The 19,922-nt window shown below is 37.6% G+C and overlaps 1 protein-coding gene across 7 annotated transcripts in view; it reads right to left on the reverse strand.

The window, feature by feature from the left end:
* The window catches only part of CSRNP3 (cysteine and serine rich nuclear protein 3), a 171,714-nt gene that overhangs the window by 47,161 nt on the left and 104,631 nt on the right, over positions 1–19,922 (reverse strand). The window contains exon 1 of one of the 7 annotated variants that reach the window (XM_054043643.1): positions 13,991–14,192. The exons of 5 other annotated variants lie outside the window; for them this stretch is intronic. The gene's annotated coding sequence lies outside the window, so the exon portion shown is untranslated. Of the gene's footprint in view, positions 1–12,088; positions 12,176–13,990; positions 14,193–19,922 lie in introns of those variants that run through there. One more of the 7 variants, XM_054043644.1, reaches the window with a different exon arrangement.

The raw sequence follows: 19,922 nt of genomic DNA on the forward strand, positions 1-19,922 counted from the left end.
CCTTGCTCCCAGTCACTTACACTAATCACTAAAGAATACGGTCTTATTTTTCATAGGACATACCTCCCCTTTCCACATGGTAAGAAATGGTGGGAAGCCTAATACATTCCAGTCTCATGAGATAAGATTTTGTACAGAAAACCAGGAAGTTAACTAGTCACATAATAATTTTAACAGGTTTTATAAAATGAATCATTTTAAGGGAAAGTCTGCCCTGGCTCCCATGTTGTACAGTTGGAGATGGGAGAGGCAAGAATACCCAGAGTTTGCTCAGAGGACATGTGCCCTTTGCATACCAACAGGACTGGACTTTGCCATATAAACAAATAATCCTTTTTGAATAGAGTTTTCACATAAAATATGAGGACAAGCAGTTTTTAGGTTTATTCAAAAAATTAAGGAAAAAAAAAAAAACACACATTCCTCCAGTTTAAAAGAAGGTAGTGGGGGCAAGACATCAGTACAGCATGTCAGCTGTGTAACCACTAAGGCTTTGATCCTGTAATGTGCTGCACTTGGGTAGACCCCCTACACCTGTACAGAACGCATTGACTTCAATGGCACTCCATATATCTGCAGTACACTGCAGGAACAGGGCCCGTGAATCCGATTTCAATGAACCAAAGTGACAAAATAGAGAGTTAGACCTGCTTCTCTGCTCTGCCTTGCTTCAAAGCATTGCACAAAGCTAACACCTAGGAATGAGTTATAGATAAATTTTAGCACAGCAGCTCTACATAATCTTGCCTTTATAAATGTAAAGCAGAAACTGTAGACATGGACATTATTTTATTATAAGAGTTTTTTTTGTTTTCTGCTTTATTTAATGGTAAGAATTAGGATTTGCTCTAATGGATTGTTTGCCTATTAAGGCTTGGTCTATACTATAGTCAGGTCGATGTAAGCTGCCTTACACCTACCTAATAATGCATGTGTCTTCACTACCAGGCCCCTTCCACCAACGTAACTCGCCTGCTACGTTGACTTAATTATTTCACCTCCACAAGAGGCAGAGTGCTTAATTCGATATTGTCAGGTCAACACAGAGCAGTGTACACACTGTATTGCTTACATCAACTTAACTGGCCTCCAGGAGGTTTCTCACAAAGCTCTACTATGACCATGCTGGTAAATGTTTTCAACTCCACTGCATAGCAGCCAGGTACAGTAACTCCTCACTTAACGTAGTTATGTTCCTGAAAAATGTGACTTTAAGCGAAACGATGTTAAACTAATCCAATTTCCCCATAAGAATTAATTAATAAGGGTGTTAGCTTCCAGGGAAATGTTTTTCACCAGACAAAAGACTATATTATATACACACGCACACACAGACAGTATAAGTTCTAAACAAACAATTTAATACTGGCACACAGTGATGATGATTGTGAAGCTTGGTTGAGGTGGAGGAGTAAGAGGGTGGGATATTTCCCTTACTGCTAAACGATGAACTAGCAATTGGCTGAGCCCTCAAGAGTTAATTCTCTCACTCTACAAGGCAGCAGGAATGGAGGGAGGGGGTATGTATGAGAGGGAGATGCGCATTTCCCCTTTTAAGTACATGTAATGTCATCCTGCAGAATTTGATTCTACACCCCCACACACTCCTTATAGAGTTCCTATGTGATGATGAATAAGTTACAAACTAAACTTTTCAGAGGTGTTTCTTATTTTCTGAATACTGAACTTGAGACACCTGGGGGCTGATTTGCAGAAGTGCTCAGCATTCACAACGGGAACATAGGTCAATGGGAGTTCTGGTCTGAACATACAAAGTGCTACAAAATGCAAAGTTCTCTGAAAAATCAGGGCCCAGATGTCTCAAATTGGAGCACTCAAAATTAATCAAGACTTCTGACAATTTCCCCCTTAATCTCTGCCTCAGTGCCCAGGTGTAAAATGGGGATGCCATCACCTCACCTTTTGGGGCTGTTGTGAAAATAAATTAATTAGTTGTAAAGCACTGAGATGCTATGATGAGAGCATCATAGAAAAAACCAGGAAGAAATTAATATTTCTGTATTCAGTGTAGGATTTATATGGTGCACAATAAATAATGCATGGGATTACAGGTTGAAAGATGAAGATAAAGAGAAATATGGAATAGCAACCCATTCAATGAGCACCAGCCTTTCTGTTCACTGAATGAGGCAGGTGGAAAAAATAGCACGTGATCATGTAAATAAAGATGGTATTATAATGAATATGCAGAAAGGAGCTGAATTAAGATAGCATCGGCCACCTTAATTCTGGCATTTCTTAACTTCTGAGAGCATGACCTTGCAACTTTAATTGTCTTTTAATATAGATTTTTGAATGTAGTATTATATAATTTCAGTATATATACACATTTAATATATACATTATTTAAAGGACCTAAATGGATTTTGTTCTGGCAACTTGTAATGTATGTATCTTGAAAATGAGCTTTTATATTTTGTGTACCGTACCTTTAAATTCCTAAGAGCTGTCTCTTTGTAGAGACAGCAGACATTGTACGCTCAGAGCTGCTGCAATCTGTTAGAGAGGATATACACTCAGGGTGTTTTCTCATGAAACTTTTGTTTGTTCTCTGTTTTCCTTCATTTAAAATATTATATACTTTAAACTGATAATGTGTTTTTTTCTCTTTGTGTTTTGCAATATAAGGGCAATTAAGTTAGTTTTCTTAAACAAAGGAAAAGGTCATCTTCTGAAATACTAAAATCTAACATTTGTATCTTTGTAGAAATTGTTAAATAGACAAGAACACTGATATAGCCCAGTTCTCTAGTACATAGGGCAGACCTGTCCACATTTTTTGAGACAGAGAAGAAATATTCTGCACAGTTATTATTACATATTTGGTCAGCGGTCACTGTTTCTTTAGTAGCTCTACTATGACTTGTAGGGTTGTCTTGGATGATATCCTACTGGGAAATTATATGGGTTAGCCACCAAAAATGGAAGAGATGAAATAGTAGCTCAGAGATACATTATGAATTGTTCTTGTCCTTAGCAGAAATATTTGAGGAATAGTATCTGAACCAAAAGAATTATTTTCAGGTTCCCCATAAACAAATCTAAAATTATCAGTAGGGGGTTGATTTTGCATGAGGGCAAACTACTAAGCACCTTGCAAAATTGAGGTATGGATCCAGAAATCAACTGTTAGAAGGCATTTCCATTCAGGATTTTGGACTACATTCCTCTGAAATGCCAAGCGATGATTGAGGAAAATGCTAGGCATGGTTTTGTGAACAGAAGTAACTGGAAACTGGAGTTCAAAACTTTAGAGTACACACACACTTCTATCAGTAGAGAGGAAGTATTATTATTTACCTCTGAATCTGAGAAAAGTTATTTTTCCAACTAGAGCTTACCATATTAAACAGCAATTAGTAAAAAGATATTTAAGTGAATGGGGTTAGTTTGTCCTCAGAGGATGAATCCAATAAAAACTATTCATAATGGAAAATATATTTTTTTAAGTCTACTGGAAGATCATGACAGTTTTTTTTTAATAATAGGTTCAAAATTTAAAAGTGGCTTTATGTGCACAAGTTTTCATGCCCAAATCAAAGACAATATACAACCAACATGTAATATTCCAACTCACAGTTTTATCGCCAACCCAAAATGTTCAAGAATCATGAATCCAGACCCCAAAAAATCATGAGTGGCTTAAAAATAGAAGGTTTTAAAATTAATAAACGTTGAGTTCTTTTTATTTGCCTTCTGTTTTTTTTTTTTTTTTTTAACTTTTAGGGTGCACTCACTTCGCATGTTCAAACTTTTCTCTGCAACCACAAAGGCTGAAAAGTTATTTTTTAAATGAAGGCTGTGAGTTTCATGCAATAGCATAATTTCATCAGCTCAGGCTTTAAGAAAAAGACTAAAAGTCACAAGAGTTAACAACACTGGGTTTATCTGAATCTATTACTGAAAATAAGCCTCCCCTTGTGTATATAACATATGATGTTCAGTGACTCTTCTAACTATACAAAAATCACCAGCACAATTTAAGTTTCAAATTAAAAAAAAAAATTTATCAGCTACATTAAGGTTTCAAATGGTAGTATAATGAATTGTTATATTTAGTGACTACAGCCTCTTGAGTTGATTTGGGCTACAGGACTCTCAGATTAATGAGATGACCCTCAGGTTTCAGGGGTAAGATGTAGTGAATCATCTGTTTTAATATCCCATGACTGCCAGAAAAGTTACTGTATAGAAAGGAGAGTAAAATTCCCATTTTGACATGCAACTGCAAGTACAAACAGGGGTATTTGCCTGATGTGCATGTGCAAAGTTAGAGACCAGGATGAGATTGACTTTGAAGTACCGTAGACCCAAATTGTTTTGAACGTGAATGTTGAGGAGATCCTCCTTGTTGCAATAAAGAGCAAAATCTTACATTTGTAGCTCAAATGAGCTGGCAGCTCGAAAATAAAATGTCTTACAATCCTTTTCACTGTGTTTTAAAACTCAAAGCTGAAAACCTTTTCAGAGGGCTTACAGAGGAGGCTCAGTTTGAATAAGAAGTGTGCATTCACCCAATTCCTAAAAGACAGTAGTTTCTATTCATCCCTGGTGAAAACAAACAGCTAACCCATTTCCTACTGTGCTAGCTGACTTATAATTGCCTTATGACCATCCAACATCATCTTATTCAGAGGAGTCTGCTGGGACAAAATTAATTATCTACACCATGTCATGGTGAAAAGCATTACTGTGGAAGTATGTAGGGTACTCTTGGAAGGATTAGATATTTTATTGGTAAATGTCAGTAAACATTGATTTCACTGTACATACACAAGTAAAAAAAATATTTCCATTGATAGCTGAAATTTACATATAGGCAAGGTAAGAAAAATGCTGCTTGAGAAGTTCAGAGTTGATTTAAGGATATTTACTTTGTGTGTTTTGACTTGTGATGTTGACAATTTGTGTTTTAATGGTTATAAAACATTAACTTTTTGAATCTTAATCTCTGCTGTTATTAAATAATTGTCTGACTTCTTTTGTCTCACCCTCCCTCAGAATTTCCCAAAACTGAGAAAATTTAAATTGATAAAAAAATTTAAAATGCTTAAAACGTTTACTTTTGTGCAACTATGCAAATTTAAATAAAATAAAAAGCTTAAAAATAATATTTGTTGAAATTATGAAAAATAAAATTCTGTCATGCCAAGTTATAGAAGCTGTACTTTTAAGTCTCTCATATTTATTTTTCTGTATTTTTTCTCTCAAATTCCCAGGTCAATTTTACCTTTAAAGGGCTCAACTTTTGTCATGCATACAATACAGATAGTCTGTAATTTTCATGTTTCATTTTGCTTTTACAAAGAAAGATCTATGACGAGAAATGTGATTCCCATATGTGAGTAATGTGTTTGTGGGAGGATGTGATGATAAGCAGTTGAATCAACTTAACTGAAAGCCACAAAGTTAAACCCTGGGCTGATTTGGAAGTTAATAACCAGCAGGAGCTTCCCAATGATTCTGGCAACACAAAAGAGCACATGAATGGAATTTCTGTGAGAACTTTAATTTCCCAAGGGGTCATGAGATCCTCCCCTCCCCCCCCCCAAGAAAATATTTTGAAAATACAGAGGGTTACTTTTAGATTATAGAGATCAGCTGTCAAACCTCACACTGGAAAGGGTATCTTTGATTTTGTCATTTGCACTAATGAAGTGAAAAATTTAAAAAAAGAAACTGGCACAAGACAAAGCTTACTGCTTTGACTTTCTTTTATTATAGTCCCTGGCTTTTTTCCTTTTCACCATGACTTTCAAGTAATTGTTCCCTGAAAGTCTGCCATGACAAAAACTTCTCTGTGGATGTGAAAAATAAAAAACAATTATTTCTATTTTTCTTTATTTGTAAAGAAATGAAATTTGCTAGGAAGCGCTATCCCACAGCCAAAGAAACAGAAAATGTTTGCAATCAATCAAAACTGATTTTTTTAAAATATTTGTGTTCTTTTAAAGTCAGACAGCACTATTTATTTCTAAAAAGAACATTAATCTAAAATATTTGTCTAAAAATCACAGAACCGTAACCAGATATGTTAAGCTTTGAAAACTGCCTTTCCTATTAAAGGAATAATCTCCTCCCACAGAGAAACCCACAGCTGGGCCAGCAAGAACCCACAGAGCTTCCAAGAATTAAGGTTACACAGTGGGTAGTATGTACAGGCTCCCAAGTCCCGAGGATCCTAGGGATCTGCTCAAAAATGCAGCCCCAGTCATATGCTGACCTAGGCAGCAATATGGAGGCTGGGGCCCGCCGTGCTACTCTTCTGGCCCCTTTTCTTCCCGATAACCAGGGCCAGCGCTACCTTTTTTGCCGTCCCAAGCAGCGAAGAAAAAAAAAAAAAAAAGCTGCTTCCGTCGTGCCGCCGCTGCCGGAACCAGACGAGGAGCTGCCGCCGTCATGCTGCCGCCGAGGGAATCGCCCGAGGAGCTGCCACGGGCGTGCTGCCGAAGAGGGGACCGCCGGAGGAGCTGCCGCCCTAAGACCACCCGGGAAGCTGCCCTTTCCCGTTTGCCGCCCCAGGCACACGCTTGCTAGGCTGGTGCCTAGAGCTGGCCCTGCCGATAATACAACTCATTTTCTGACCCCCTCTTTGCTGTGTGGCAGCAGAGGCAATGGAGCCTAGTGGGAAGTTCCTGCTGCTTCAATTGGGTAGTACTTTAAGAAGCAACAGCTCTCCATCAGATTTCCATAGTCAATACTCTGGAACTAGCATTCCCTGTTTCACACAGCCAGTAAGGATGATCGACTCTCTAGCTTCTCTGCTTGGGCGAAGAGACTACAACCCAGCCCCAAATTAAGTCAAGAAACCTAGTTAAAAAGTTTATGAAATGATTTGTGAAACTTAGCTAAACAAGTTGAGTATCTTTTGATGGGTACATCCAAATTTCCCTTGTAGATGCCCTCTAACTTACATTTTGGGCATGTTTCATCACAAATTTTATGCTGACCCAGATTTATTTGCCTCTCTTTTTCTTTTTGCACTGTTTCCTTGTGTAAAACTGGTATGAAGTGATAGGAAAGAGAAGCAGACGCACTTGAATTACAGCTTTCTTTTGAGGGTAAGAGTGGTGGGAAGAGGTGCAGGGAAGAATTACATCCAAGCCTGGAGTAGGAAATTAATGGCTATTTTCCAGAGTTTTCTTTTTTTTAATTATTCACAAGTTATGTTAATCATAGCTCTCATTAGTATGATACAGCTATTTTAGGGGAAGTGTGTCCCTAAGAGCATCCCAAGTGCAAGAGGGCAAGGGGTTCACTGGTGTCAGGTAGTGAGTTTCAACTGGCCTGACTAGTTCATTGTACCCCAATTCACTTATGTTATAATCTGTATCTTATAAGCATCATGCAAGATATCATTGGAAAACCAATATAGAACAGCTTCCATATGTGGAGTGATTACAAAGACTGGGACTGTTCAGCCTGGAAAAGAGAAGGCTAAGGGGGAATATGATAGAGGTCTATAAAATCATGAACAGTATGGAGAAAGTGAATAAGGAAGTGTTGTTTACCCCTACACATAACACATGAACCAGGGGTCACCTAATGAAAATAACAGGCAGCAAGTTTAAAACTAACATAAGGAAGTACTTCTTCACACAATACACAGTAAACCTGCAGAACTCCTTCCCAGGGGATCCTGTAAAGTCCAAAAGTATAACACGACTCAAAAAAGAATTAGATAAATTCACGGAAATGGCTATTAGTCAAGATGGTCAGGGACGCAATACTATGCTTTGGGTACCTCTAGAAGCTGGGACTGGACAACAGGGGATGGATCATCTAATAAAGTGCCCTGTTCTGTTCAGTCCCATGGAAGCATCTGGCACCGGCCATTGGTCTGACTCAGTATGGTCATTCTTATGTGTTTGAACCAGACAAATCTGGGGAGTGGGTAAACAGCTTTTTTTCCAGACAAAGGAAAGGCTGATGCCTTCATCCAGGTGCAATCACAGACAACTGGCAATCACAGTCAAGAGGACATTCATTGACATATTGGAGGCTGCAGGGGCAAATCAATTTGCATTATAGAAAGCAACCGCAGGGAAGAAACCAGCATAGAACCATCTCCATCAGACTCCATGACACCTTTCCTCACAACTATGCCACTGGACATTGAGAATACATTTCAAAAGTTCATTGGACCATAAAACAGGGGCAGAGAACCCCAAGTTATCTTTCACCTAAGATGACAAAGGAACTGAGCACTTTGGACTTTGTGGGAGATCCTGATCACAGCAGGGGTCAGTCATCTTGGTCAAAGGAAGTGTGGTAAAAATCTTACCATGACCCAATACTGTAGTTTTGTTTAGTCTTAGTCACTAGAAAGTTTTTCACTTCTATATGTTTGTAACCACTTCTGACTTTACCCCTTATACCTGAACTCACTTAAAATCTCTTTTTGATGAAGTAAACTTATTTTACTTTTACTCTAAATCAACCCAGTGCTGTGTTTAACTTGGAGTGATTATTATTTCCAGTTAAAACAACAAGCTGCTGTGCTTGTGTCTCCTTAAAGGAGCAATTGACCTTATTACTCCTCTAAATGTTCCAGGAGAGTGCTGGACATTTCAGGACAGATGGTTTGGGGAAATTCAGGACTGGGAGTGAGTTGGGGTCACTTGGCTAGTAATAACCAAAGCTGGTAGAGATCAGAGTGCAGCAGTGTAACAAACAGTCAGATTTGCTAAATTTAGGTTGCTCAACACAGACACTCAGTGTATGCTTGTCGGCTGGCTGGGAGCATCCAGACAAGGAGCTACAGTAGCAGAGCATTTTAAGGCACGCAGGACAAGTGGTGATACAATCTCTCACAGATGTGGGTTGAACCCTAAAATATGACAGGGAGCAGGAGAAATAAAAGCCACATTATTTTTGCAGGATCCACTTTAACCTGGTACATCATTTTTGCTATTTGTGTATTCTTGTAAATAGGTCATTTTTGTCTTCTAGCTATTTTCAACCATTCTTCAGAATCAAGAGCAACATAGCAGAAGTGAGATAACAATAATGTAAGCTCACTTAGCAAAACTGTTCAAATGGAAACAAAATTGTATAGATTTTATGGTGTTCCGTGATATTTTGCTGAGAGGATGGCACAATTTGTCTCAACTTTGTAACTGGTTCAGAATGATGACAAAGATAGATGGCTGACAGACAACGAGACAATTTATCTTTCAAAAACCTTTACCAATCTCACAAAAGATTACACCTGTCTCACTTCAGCATGATCTGCCATCTGTTCCTTTAAAGAGATAAGTGCTTAAACTTCAAGGTTCAGTTATTAGAAGTATCTTTTGAGAACAAATAAGTTTTATACACAACAAATTGCTTTGCTAAGGAGAACATGTCCATTTTTGAGGGGGTGAGCCTTCCAACAAGTAGGGACATTCTTCAGTAAATATTATTCCAAACGAAGTGTATTTAAAAATATGGAAAAATGTAATTATGATGCACCTTAAAATTTGGCTTTTAGCCTCTGAATTAATCATGAAACTGTAAATTATTTTTGATTAATCCATCTATCTGACCAAATAAGATAGATAGTTCTAAACAATGGTGGTTTTCTCCTTTTGTTAAATAAACCAGGCCAAATTTCTTGAGGCCACTGGACAAGATTAGATTATTTTCTTAGTTTATGAATACCCAGTCTAAGACATTCTGGGCCAGATTCTGACCTCTTGTACATGGTGTACATCATGAATAAAACCACTGAAGTTAATGGTATTACAGTGTAAACAGTAATTGTGATTAGAATCAAACCTCTGTATTCACACTAATGTTGTACTATGGTGAACAAAATATTGTATTCTATCATGATTTAAAAAAAAAAATCTTATTAGCTAGCATTCAAAATATAGATAATCTATTTATCTTTCATTAGGCCCAAATTATTAATGTAGGATGTTTTGGAAACTATCAGAAATTGTCAGCAAAACATGGCACATCTGTGTGCTCCAGTCACAGAACAAAACAAAAACAGAACAAAATCTGAAATCGGTTCTTTCATTTTCTAAGCTAGCATCCAGAACAGGAATAAAAGACCCAGTCTATTAGAACATACAACAACAATTTCTTTAGATTGTATCCAAAGGAAGACTGTTCTGCATCTGTTTCCATATATAAAGGAGACACATACCCAAATGTTATGATTTCATTAGAACTACGGGGATGCTGTTCTACAGTGATGCTCCTCTTGTAATTTTAGAAGAAGCAGTTAAATTTATGAGTGTATGTTTACTGTAAGTACTTAACAACCTCATAAATCTAATCTTAAAATTTATCAGGTTTGTTTTACACAAATATGGTAATTACAAATATGGTAATTACATGGCTAGATATAGCTTTCTTTTTTCTGTTACTTCTTGTGCAACAGATTCTTTCAATCTTGTACAATAAAATTTGCCAGTGAACAGGGCAGATAACACTCCTATTTGTTCATTAGTATTATGCTTCATATAAAGTGATGGTTGAATATACACAATATATTTTGAGACAGTTCTTTAGAGCATTTTTTCTCATTCAGTTCTGTTCATTAAAATATATGCCCTCCTCCCAAAGATTATTTGAAATGTAAGATGTAGTACAAAAGAGAAAAATTTCAGGGCCTGATCCTGCATGGGTTCCAAATTGGCTTTGATAGGCACTCCAGATGTAGATGCTGGGATTTTCAAAGACACCTCAGGGACTCAGGTTGCCAACTTCCACTGAAATTTAATGGGAGTTGGGCATCTACCTTCCTAAAGCATCTTTGAAGATCCTAGTGAAAATGCTTGCAGGATTGGATTCTAAATGATGTATAGGACATATATTTTGATGCTGCAAGGTGTTGATTGCTCTGGTCCTGATCCAGGAAAGCACTTAAACAAACACATGACTTTCCTGGGTCAGGGCCAGACTGATAAGCACTTTACAGGATGTGGCACATATTAAGTAAAATTTAATCACATATTTTATGAAAAGTTACGTTTCAGGCAGGATTTTCCTCACTTTACTCAGGCAAGTAGATTCTAATCTTGCAGTGCTTAGTCATACAACCACCTTACGCTGGGACCACTGAATAAGGACTACTTGTATGGCTACAGTTTACAAGACAAGAAAGACTCTGTCTGAATCCTATTGAAGCTGACTGAGTCAGGACTGCAGGATTTGGCACTAAATGTTCTGTTAGCATACCACACAAAATTAACCATGAAAGTTCACCTGTTTTTAATCAAAGCAAACATATCAGAGCTCAAAGATAAATTAAAAAGTCATGATAAGTTTAATATGTTAAGATGAAAACAAGGTCTCTGCCCAAAGAATAAATAAATGGTTATCAAGAAACCACTCACAGTCTTTCGAAGTTAAAAAGGGTTTCACTAATAAGGTAGACAGTATAACATAAATAAAATGGCATTTCTCTCTACATTGTATAATTAAAAGCAATATACATATCATACAGAAAACTCTTCCCAAAATTAAGATGTTTGTCTAAGGAAATTTTTAAATTAAAAAAATCTGATTTTATATGAAGCAAAAGAAAACCATGATTTCTTTGATGACTTCACAGCATCTGCACTTAAATTCTATCAATAATAATGATGATGTATACAAGGGACTTCTATATTTTTAAAAGAAATACCAAGAAATTAGAATTTTTTTCCCCTAATTTAAAAACAAACAATAAGGTATTAAAAAATTCCTGCCAAACGAGAACCATTCACAGGTACTTTGATTTATTTGTCTTATGATTAAAAAACTGCACATCCAGTTAAGGAGTGGTTTTCCCTCCCCCCGCTCATCCAAGGTTCAAAAGGTAAGGAAATATTTTATACATAATTAAATACCCTTAAATCAAATTAGAGTGTATTACATTTAACATTTTTAAAACCTGGTTTTTCAAATTAGGAGAAAAACAGAATATATTTAAGGCAACAAAGTATGAGCATTTCACCTGAAAGCAGCACAGCAGAAGAATTACAACTCCAAAGCCAAAGCAACAAATGCAAACCAATTAAAACTTTAAAAAAACTTCATGTATGAATCAAAGCAAATGATGCAGAACATAACATCTTTCAACCCATACCTGTAGACAGTGTACTACAATTGTTGCAGAAAAGCTGTAAGAACTTCCTAACACAGAAAACAAAAAGTCTGCTTCATTTTATAGCAGCTACAGACTGCTGCAGTATCCAGTATATTTTTTTCAGTCAACTGTTACAGCCTTCCACCAGCCCCGTGACCTTTGAACTCATTTCTCCCCCCTCTGCAGTTAAAGCTACTGTGCTTGTCTCATTTACATAAGGCTGGTGAAGGCCTGCCAGCAACAAAAAGGGAATGCTGGGTAAGAAATTGTAGAGCTGCAGTTCAGCCGGAATACCTGAATCACTGGAGAGCTGGGGGTGGGGTGGAGAGAAAAAGCTATTGCCACTACATACTGATAAGTCAAAAGCATATCTCCTATTGTGATTATTAGGAGGCAGATATTTTATTTTAATTCAAGTATATTAAGCACCCACCAAAAAACAATCAGTCTGCAGCAGCTAGTTTCCAAGGTGACCAGAACAGTCAAATACTTCATTTAAATACATGTAGAAGGCTGATATGCAAGTCTCAGCAACTACCCTCTGCTTTTTTAAATACAGCTCACCAGATGTTTTATTTTTAAAAGGATCTATTTCAATATTGTATTTTGAAATTCATGAATTTAATGCATACTCACCTTGATTCAGATGCCTTGACATGAATTAGTATCAGTTACAGATACAACAGTAAAACTGTATTAATGTAAGGAGGCAATATACAGAATGATTTACATTTATTGATCATTACTATAATTAATAATCAGCAATAAAATGACTGCTAATCCTCCCAAGTATAAATCACAATCAAATAATGTGCCAAAACTGTGGATGCATGGATATTAAGTATTTTAAATTTTTAAACCATTTGAGATGTTATTTTTAGAAATACATATTTTAGTTTAAATCATTACAATTATATCAAAGAATGTAAAAATGCTGATCTGGCTTTAGGAAAAGATTCAATGTTTTATTTTCTACTTCTTTTCCTTCTCTTCCTACAGACAGCATCCTCCCTATTCAAACATTCAACTTCCCTATTGCTGAAACGCTCTCTAAAAATTAGCAATTCAAATTCTTTCAGATTTGCCAGTATATGCATCTTGTGTCTTTTAAAGTGCTGGAGCAATGAGAAAAACGTAAAATCATTTAAAAACAAAGACGTTTTAATAAGACTAATCTCTAGACCACTAATGTGGCAGAGAAACTCTATATCTATACTGTGTATTAAGATGATCATAGGCCATTAGGATCATTGGGACCGTTTTTAAAAATAAAAAGTACATCAAATATATGAATTACTAACTGAAATTAATACCTGTTTGAAAAATACAAAGTAAAATATAATCCATCTTGCTAACACTGTCTGAATTTGTTGAATGCAGTTTCATAATGAATCATTCATGTGTGTATATAGACTTATATTTCTATAAGGACCATTTTCAAGATACTCCAGAAAAAACAATGTGAAAAATCTAAGTTCATTGTTATTTATGTTCCAAAATTAATCATTTTTAAAATAAAATAAATAACAGTGATGCAACACATTTCCTATCAAGAAAATATTGAGCTTGAAGACATAGAAGAATAATGGATGTTGCTATTTAATATTTTATATTTCTATACCGGCAACAGATCCATTTTAGCATTAATTTTATTTTTTACTGACTATTCAGTATTTCATGACTAAATGAAGTCTGATGTGGAGTTATAGTAAAAATATTTGTAGAACAAATCTGATTATAGTACTTAACCAATGTATTTAGCTAGATATCAAAATGATGTGCATCACTCAAGCCACACCTTTCCAAATGCCAAAAAAAATTATTTTTTAAAAAAGCAAAAGTAGCCAAAGCACTGATTAAATTCAAAACACAAACATTTTAATAATCTATAAAATAACTGACCTGTTCAAAATGTTGTTTTTCCAATCCATGCACTCTTTTTATTAATTAGGAACCAAAATAGATTGATCATCATTTTATAACGTGTGACATATTCACTGTCTTCCTACTTCCAACAGAATCTTCTTAAATTTCCCAGCACTGTGTTTTATTGCTGGTACCATATGCTTTATTGTTCAGCGACAAGAGCTTCACTCTGCACAAAGACTCATTACCTACTGCTTGCTGAGCAGCTTCAGTCTCACTGAGGCTGCCTATATGATCACATGGGAGTTTTGTCTGAGAAAGCCAGGCATGCCACTGATTTCACTATCTATGGATATTTTTATCAGCTGAGGTCTACTATGAGGAAGGAATAACAAATTATAAAGCTGCTTTAACTCATTAAGGCAGCAAATTTATGGAAATCCCCTCACAACCTTTTTTTTTCCATTACAGAAAAGGTGGAATTCAGAGGAGTTTTTAAAAGTGAATTATAATTTTCCAGTGATAATTTGCACTATGTTATGCCTCATATAACATTCATTGCTATTAATATTCTAAAGGGATAATATTCCTGTTAACTGTTATTTTATCAAAACACTTTATTAAACACTTAGGCTGCCAATGTGTATCCCTTTATGGAGACCAGAGCTACTGAATGATTATTTCCCCCCAAAAGAATCATCATAATTCAGACTCGTGTTACCAATCAAGGGCCTGATCTGGCAACCCTTACTCATGCAACTAGTCTGAATGATTTCAAATAGGACTACCCAGGTGAGTAAGGATTTAAGTAAAGTTTTCAGAATCAGGCCCTGAATCTAAATGATAAATTGTACTCTACCATGAAGATTTTAATCTACTTTTTATGATGATATCCAGTTACTGTATTTTAGTTATAATTACACAAAGAAATAAAATCAATTTATTTGTATTTGTTAACTTCCTTTGCCATTCACCTAAGGTATTTTACATGGGGCTGATAACTACATTTTAAAAAATAATGAAAGCACATACATAAAAAAGGATACATGGTTAATGACTATTCTTAACATTATTATTACAGATGATTAATTTCAGAACATTTTGAGACAGCCTAATTTCTTCTTCAAAAAGAGTGCATGAGACATTCTTATTTAAAATTTTAACATAGTGCTGGTGATAACAGAATTTCTCTCTATTTCTCTGAAAACTAGCAACTCATAAATAATTAATCATGACATTTACAGGGCAGGGGTACAGGTTTTCTATAAAAGTAGTTAATTAACTCTAGAATTATTTATTGCAGTTTGAGTAAACAGGAATGCTGTTTATTCATTAACAATCTACAAATGAAAAATACCCACTTGTTATCCTTTTCAACAACTCCCTCTTTAGAATACATAATTATCAGCTTGTTGCTCATTAAGGGCCCAATCCTGTTCTCACTGAAATCAATGGAAGTTTTGTGATGTACTCCTGTGGAAATAGGACTGGACCCTATGAACACTGAGAACCATGGATCTGATCCTCCTGCCACTCAAGTCAATGGTGAAGCTCCCATTAACTTCACTGGCATCAGAAACAGGCTCATCCTGTGACAAACACACACCTGAAGTAATACAACGAAGGGGCAGTCTCTGTTTGTGAGTTATAATGAAAACTCAATCAGAATAATGTTTAAAGACGCAAATAAAATAACCTGGCTATCTAGTTTAATAAAAAGCTTCCACATACAGAAATTTTACTACCAAACTGATTAGCAGTTTGAAAGATAAGATTTGCTAGGATATGACCCAAATTTACTCACGACTAAAAGGTTAATCTGGTGATGAATCTCGTCCAGATTCTAAACGTTTATTTTCTTTAAACTCAGAATTCCATTGTCAGCAATTTTTTTTAAAATGCCACCATTCTGATATGGTCCCACAACATACCTAAAGACAGTGGCGGAGCAGATGGCTCATGGCCGAGGACCCTTCAGGAGCTCTTAAGCGGGAAACACTATAGCTGTATACATTAATAAGTAGAAATGAAGGCAGACTAGACGGGTTGCTAACGAACAGCTGGTTTAGCTACAGCTATGCCTTTTTTTCCCCCTGCTAATACAATTGATGATGTCATGATGCTAGTGTAGAGAGAAATAAACAAAAGGCAGACATTTTTGCTGCTGCAGTAGTAGGAAAACAGAAAAATAAAAAGGTTTACCAGATGGAGAAGAACAATAGGAAAGCAAGAAAAAGGAAGTTATTGTCACATTTCCTGGAGACCATTACAAAAAATGGAAAATTAAAAAAAAAAAAAAAAAAAAACCTAATAGGAGGTTAGAGCAAAAATTATTAAGAAACATAAACAGTTAAATAGTTTAACAGGAAAATTTTGGTCCTGCAAAGAGACAATAGCAGCAAGCGGTCTTAACCCCACACAAAATACATAACATCAGTCAACCCTTCCTGTTACGGTCCAAAAAATGTTTTATCCCTTTATGCTCAACACTAGGATTTCTCAAAAGGTTACATTACAATCAAGTTGCTAAAAACTCTCCCTCCCACAGTAAAAATATATGAGCTGGGCAGGGCCATCCTTAGGATTTATACGCAATATTATTAAACTGGTGACTGCGGACCCCCAGAAGACGCCTCCCCCACAATTGCTGACACATACTGAGCTTCGTAGGCAGCAGATGCTGTGGCAGCCCAGGCTCGCAGCTTGCGGGGGAGGGCACAGGCAGCTGCCCGGTGGCGGCGAGTCACAGTTCCATACAGAAACCCCCGTACCCTCTCTCCCTCACGCAGAATGCGCCGCGCGGGCGCATTCGGCTCTGTGAATACGGCCCCTGCCTAAGCAGACTGCAGCATACGCTGGGTGTACGGGAGCCGACCCACTCTTACCTGCTGTCCCAGTGGTTCCCCAAATTTTGGGTGCCCTACGCAGCCGCGTACACTGCGTATGCCTAAGGATGGCCTTGGAGACAGGGCTAGGAAAGAGAAAGTCTCTATGAAGGCCCCCTCTTGGTTCTTGATCATTCCATTGGGGAAGTGGAGTCTGTGCCCCCACAGTAGGCATTGTGGGGGCTGCCAAACGATTCTACAGGAGGTTAGAGCTATCTGAATAGAGAACCTGCATTGGCTTTGGAATCCGGGCATCCCTTGTCACTCCATGGTAGCACAAGCTCCAGTTAGGGTTGCCAACTTTCTGACTGCAGAAAACCGAACACCCTTGCCACACCCCCTGCCCGAGGCCCCACCCCTTCTCCAAGGCCCCGCCTTGCTCACTCCATTCCTCTCCCTCCGTCGCTCACTCTCCCCCAGCCTCGCTCACGCGCTCATTTTCAGCGGGCTGGTGCAGGGGTTTGGGATACAGGAGGTCACCTACATCTGCATTTTTCATTTTGTTTTTAACTTTTCAAAATACATTTTCCCCCTTTGTCCTTTCCTATCTGGCACAGACTGATTTTCCCAACCTGGTTCTAGCAGAACACAAGCCAACATTGATTTTTGTTTACTTCTTTGTTTAGTTTGTGTTTTGGCATAACTGATTGGAGTACTATTTGTTACTTAAATGCCGCCGGGGGAAAGCAAAGACTAGATGGGAGGGATAGCTCAGTGGTTTGAGCATTGGCCTGCTAAACCCAGGGTTTTGAGTTCAATCCTTGAGGGGACTACTTAGGGATCTAGAGCAAAATCAGTACTTGATCCCCCTAGTGAAGGCAGGGGGCTGGACTCAATGACCTTGTAAACAGACACCATGCTCCAGTGAGATTCGTGAAGGCACAAGAGTCATATCTGGCTGGCTCTGAAGGACATGGATGTGGTTGTACCTTTTATCTCCTTCATGCCTGATTTATGTAATTTTTAGACATGGTCTGTTCAGGTGATTGCATAATGACTAGAGAAGGCATAAACCTCCACATTTTTTCTCCTGGTCACATTACAGTCAGAATTTGTTAATTCATTTAAGTAAGGTAATTAATTTTATTATCTGATGCTGCAGCAGTTAGTAGCTTCTTTGTAACCTACTCCATGTCACTCAGTACAATAGTACACCTACCACATAGCTAATGTGCACTATTCTGGTGGTCTAACCACCTGTGTTTAGGAAGCATGTGAGAGAAAACAGAAAGTGTGCTTCCAGAAGAGTATCTGTTCATTGTCTGAGTATGCTGGCTCTTCAAACTCATACAGCTTCCCCTGCAGTATGCTGGATTAGGGTACGCAGTTCTTATCTCCCTTTACACTTGTCTCTCAAAAATCAGACTGGTGGAAGAGCTGTTTCATTTTGATTTATGGTACCTGAATTGATCTGAGGTAAGAAATAGCACACCCTTTTTGATAAGTAAATATAATGAAAATTTTGTTGTGTTCAGGAATCACAGTATAAACAACAACAAAAGAAATTGTGATTGGACTCTTGTGCCTTCATGAATCTCAATGGAGCCTGGTATCTGTTTACAATGGATCATGTTAGTTTTGTTTTAAAGATAAGATGTTGTTTTGTTTAAAGAGAGACTTTGAAAAAAGCCAAATACATTTAAAACAGGGTCTGCCTGACACATCCCTGTATCCACTTCATAAGCCAGCTCCATGCTCCAGCTAGTTTCCATGACAGCTCAGATATCAGAGTATAATGCATGCTGGGGCATCATTCAGAGCTACACAGCAGGAATGGACATTGCAGGACCTAAAAGGAGGAACTATAAAGGCAGTTTTCAGTTAATAATGTACTGATGGCCCCCTCTTAGCCTGGCTACCGAACACATCTTGTTCACCAAATGCCATCCATCTCTTTCAAATCACCGCGTCAAAACTCATTTCTGCTATGAATCCTTCTTATAAAGAGTTCCTCTCCAATGATCTCTCTGCAACCTTTCTTTCTTGAACTGCTGTCCTGTGTTTAGTCTTGTTTGTATTAGATTATATTTCTTCTCAACAGGAACCATGCCTAATTCTATGTTTCTTAAAGTACCACTGGACATTCGTGGGGCAATAGAAATGAAACTTCAGTTCAGTATGCACTATTTTATATTTATTTATTTTAACCATTAAGACCTTCTTTTTTTTTTTTTAATGTTTTTCCTTTTTTTTTTAATAAACCAATTTCTTTTGTTTGTGTAGTTATCTTTTCTGTATCATTGGTTCCAATTTTAGTTCCAGACTTTTAATTTTTATACAGAATCCCAAATCCCTACAGATTATTAACAGATGTTAATTTATTATTAATATGGTTTTTAAAGTCATGTAGCTTTATTCTTCTAGCATAGTGTAAAAGAATTTCAGATATACACATACATACAGTATAAGTTTTAAACAAACAATTTAATACTGTACACAGCGATGATGATTATGAAGCTTGGTTGAGGTGGTACAGTCAGAGGGTGGGATATGTCCCAGGGAATGCCTTATGGCTAAATGATGAACTAGCACTCGGCTAAGACATCAAGGGTTAACACATTGTTGTTAATGTAGCCTCACACTCTATAAGGCAGCACAAATGGCGGTAGGAGACACAGCATGGCAGAGAGAGACAGAGACATGCACCATGTGTGTGTGTGAGAATGAGTGTGAGTGTGAGAGACAGACAGACAAGCATTGCCCCTTTAAGTATGCTGGCCCCCACGCTAAGTACACTGCCTTTTTAAGTAGATCAGCAAGTTGAGACAGCAGCTGCTGCCAGCAAGCTCCCTCTGTCCTGAGCCCTGTCGTGTCCTCCCCCCCACACTCTGTGGAGATGGGGGAAGGAGCGGGGAGCAGGAGCAGGGAGAGGGAGGCATCCTGACATTAGCACCCATCTTATTCCCCTCCCCCTGCACAGCAAGCAGGAGGCTCCCGGGAGCAGCTCCAAGGCAGAGGGCAGAAGCAGCACAAGACAATGGGGGGGGGGGGGGAAGGAACAGCTGAACTGCCCGGCAATTGATAGCCTGCTGAGTGGCTGCCGCACAGGGAACTTAGGGGAGCTGACAGGGGGGCTGCCGATC

Source organism: Malaclemys terrapin, chromosome 11 (assembly GCF_027887155.1).
Source record: "Malaclemys terrapin pileata isolate rMalTer1 chromosome 11, rMalTer1.hap1, whole genome shotgun sequence".
Classification (NCBI taxonomy): Eukaryota; Metazoa; Chordata; order Testudines; family Emydidae; genus Malaclemys; species Malaclemys terrapin.